The sequence below is a fragment of the Nelumbo lutea genome, chromosome 1 (genome assembly GCF_056320005.1).
Source record: "Nelumbo lutea isolate HS-2025 chromosome 1, American lotus-T2T, whole genome shotgun sequence".
NCBI classification, from domain to species: Eukaryota; Viridiplantae; Streptophyta; class Magnoliopsida; order Proteales; family Nelumbonaceae; genus Nelumbo; species Nelumbo lutea.
This window is the reverse complement of record NC_142684.1, coordinates 120,257,038-120,261,320: the sequence shown is the minus strand read 5'-3', so window position 1 is coordinate 120,261,320 and position 4,283 is coordinate 120,257,038.

The following is a 4,283-nucleotide window of genomic DNA, read 5'->3' as shown; positions in this document are numbered from 1 at the left end:
ACAATGAACAAATGTTGATGCTGGTTTGGAGTCACACACCACTTGTAACCCTAGATTTCCTTCTCATTCCCTATTCAGATAATAATTCTCCCTCAGCAAGGTTCATCGTCAAAAACCTAATAAGATTCATCAAAAGTTATTTGCAAGGTTCTCTGTAGGGAGAACCTTTTGTATTATCGAGTAAGAAGAAAACCGCCATCGTGCATGAGAAAAATTTTTGGGCTCCCCGTATGATTGTATTAGACCAGTTTAAATCCGGTTTAATTAGGCGACGGTCCATAGATGACCGCCTCTTCAGATATCACTATAGTGACGATCATTAATACCGCCGGCTTAAACCGTTTTTCTTGTAGTATATAAAATAACTGAGTGGGTTACATTCGATCCAATTATGTAAGTGCAATCATCCAAGTCGGAGATAATTGGATCACATCGAATCGGAGACAATTGGATCAGATTTGTTCACACACACAAAAAAAAAAAAAAAGAAAAAAAATCAGATTTTGAATTCTCAGAATACATCGACGGCCCTAAATACAAAGTTTCCCTAAATTAGATTAAAAAGTTACTTCAGCTTTTGCTGGCAAATCAAAATAGACCACCCAAGTGGAATCCCTAATCAAATATAATTTATTTTTCAAAACCATATAAAAACTTATAAAGTAGCTAGGTTAGAGACAAAATAGGTTTTAAATTATTAATCAAACCAAACTCAAGTTCAACTAAAAAAAGAAAAAAAAAAGAAAAAAAGCCCAAACTCACGGCAGGAGTACCATGAGAGCGATGTCTCATATTAAAATATTATTCAATTATTTTGCCCTTGGTCAGTCAGGAAGACAGTTATGAAATGAAAGGCGCTTGTTGACTTCTTATTTACATGACGTACACTAAAGATATCTTGGCTTGGCTGTAATTTATGTCATCAGTAGAGAAGATGGCAAAGATCTTAGTCTCGACTTTACATATAGTTGGAAAGGACGTATGTTAGTTGTATCATGATGGACGTCCACGTCCTCTGCTCCTCCAAACTAAGGTGGCTGCACTTCCATGTTTATACAAGGGCTATTAAACTACGTGGTCATTGTGAGGAATTGATTTCTTTAGTTACAAAGTTTTTGGTGGGGTTTTTAATTTTATGATGATAAGCGTCATATATCTATATGAAGAACTGGTCATGCATCTATAATGAATGAGGTTTTGTTGGCACTAATTCTTATCAGTTTGGATTCTTGAAATCTAAATACTCTTGGATTGTTAAACCACCATCTGCATATTCGAAAGTGTGGTCCAGAATGCTAAAATGTTTCCCTCATTTAAGGCTTGGTTGTAAGTGGATTGTAGGAGATGGATGGTCTCTTAGGCTCAGTTTGGAAAGAGTATAAATACAAATTTGTAGAGTGTAAAACCTTGAATTTAATATTATTTTGTACGTATTTGTATTCCTTCCAAATCAAGCCTTCTTTTCAAATCTGCCATGTGGCTCTTATTTTCTATTGGCTCGGGTGAGTGGTTGAATTCGTCAATCTAGGTGGTGTTCGGATGCATGTTCATCTTGGTCTATGCTACGGGATGAATTCATCATCTGGTTGGTTGTGGACGAGACTGGTCCACAATATATCGTGGACCATCCGTCCCTGTCCACAGCCCAATATCTCAGTGACACATATATCTCATGGATATGGCTGGTCCACAACATTTTCACACTTTATTTTGATATAATACATTTCTTCTACATATTTTTCTTTCTTTTTTATTTTTAAATTTTAAAATAATAAACTTTTAATTTTTTATCAATAAAATGATATTTTTAAATGTTTAAAATAATTTTTTATTTTTAATTATTTTACACTCGCTTTTATTAAAATTAATATTTCTTGGTTAATATTAATTTATCGATGCCTTTTCTAAATATATTTATTATATAAAATGTAAGAATTAGACACTTATGATCAACTATGTAGACCATTCATAAAATGTATATGGGATACATGGAATCACAAAATATAGTGTACACTAGTCCACACCACGCTTACAAAACGCCACTTTATATATGGACTGATTTAACCCACACAGTATATCTACAACTCAGAATAGTTGTGTACTATGGTGTGATTTAAATTGGTTTGTGCCACAAGGGTATAGTATTGACCAGTCAACACCCACCAATTTTTCATCTATAGTTAGACAACACCCCTAAATAGTCACTCTTGGAACATCTCTAGAGTGTAGTTTGGATATACACCCCTCATGTCTCCCTTACTACAGCCCCCACCTATCAATTGTTATCGGCTGATGATCCTTCATCATCTGTAGGTGGCTTGGGTTCAATCACTTGGACAGATTACTTCGTGCATAGTTTGATTTTCCCTCAAATTTTGATTTAAGCAAAACAAAGAAAATTAGCGTTAGTAGCTGTGAGGTGGCATGCGTTATTAGTAGGAAATTTCTGCGCATAGTGTAGTGTAGTGGGCAGCCAAAGTTTGCACAGATTACTTCAGGTTGAAGCTCATTCAAAACTTTTATATAAAGTGGATTCCTCCTCAGCCTTCTCATCTATCTTTGTCCTTTTGATAAAGATCACGTGCATTCGTAGAACATCCCTCGTGACGCGTGACGACACAATAAAAGCATGCTTTTATATATATAATATCTTTTGAAAACATAATTATTGATTTTGATGAATTCACCATCATATCCAAGAGGAATGACCGTTGAACTCTAATCACAAATTCACAACAAAAGTAAATCTTCTATCAAGTTAGTTCCATCACGTGACATTCATTTTCTTTTCCTTCTTTGGCCCCACGATTTGCGTTGAGGCCACACGTAGTCGTTTATGTTGTTGACGATGATGATGGGTTTTATACTTTGTAATATCTTATCAATCAAATCCATTAATTTAGCGCATACTTTTCACATGCCCAATAAATCATAGTGGAATTTGATACCTTCGTAAAAGTGAAGCAAAAGTTTATTAGTGGATGGTATGGTACTACTTATCACACGGCTTCACTCACGTGCTGCCAGTTACATATGTACGTACCATCAAAAATGGCAGGCAGGACTTAAACCTCTCCCGTTAAGTAAGATGTTATGGTTGCAGTGTAATTTTATTTATATTAATACAAATGTACGAGAGTGCAAATAAAAAAATGTTATTTCTTGTTTAATTTTATTTTAGGTTTTATTTATTCTGTTTTCTATCTTAATTTACTTTAATAATATAGTCAAATAAAATAAACTAAAATTTGAAACAAAAATAAAAATTAAAACTTACACTCAAATCATTTGCATTGTCATGATTTTGTATCAGGACAAATTTAATTATTTACATTGTAATCAAATACAGTCTATATTTCCTAGAATTTGATAAAAAAAAAAAAAAGACTTTTTTGTAACCTTAATTAGAATTCAAATGTTAAAAAGGAAACTACCAAAGTTGTATCACCGCCCAAACTGTAAAAGTCCAACTCAGTGATCATTTAATAAGCTACTGATATCATGAATCAGACCTAATTTCCAACAATGGGATTGAAAGTTTATCGAATCACTAACCCTCTCCACTTGCGTAGAGTTTGCTCTTGGGCCAAAAGTTTTAAAAGTAAGGGAGACCATCCAGCCAAGGGTTTTCCCAATATTATATTTTCCCCTTTTGAAATGCTCCAAATAGGCCCCATCTTTTAGAATATCCTTGCTTTCTAGCAAACTTCTGAAACCCCACGAGTTGGAGGAAGGAGCTTGCACATTCCAAAAATTCTTTCCCCTTAAATATCTTCCTTCAACTTTAACCAAAAGATTCTCCTTACATTAATGAAATCTCCAAACCAGCTTTAAAGGACGGCTAAATTAAAGATATGAGGATTCTTGAAATCCTCCAAAAACTTGCTTTTATACACCCTTTGCCAACTAACCCACATTGATTTTGTTTTAGGATTTAGACTCACCTCACATAAATTTCCTTTGAGCTCTAGCCAATTGTTGCATAGCCAGACATAGAGGTTAGTACAGATTTTATCATGGCCTCTTTCATTGCTAAAGAGAGAAAGGCAAGTTTCCACTCATTTGTTTTGACTTCCATTCTTTCACACAGGTAGTAATCTTTTTCTTTTTTTTCTTTTGATTTACCTAAATAGTTTGAGGGGTGCTTAACAATCATGATTCCCATAACTCTAGAAATGATTTTCTACAGTTCAGGATGCAATGATGGGCTAAAAAATGAATTTTGATTTAGAGAGGTTCACTTTTATTGCTTTAGGACATCAAAGATCTCCCCTCCTGCAATG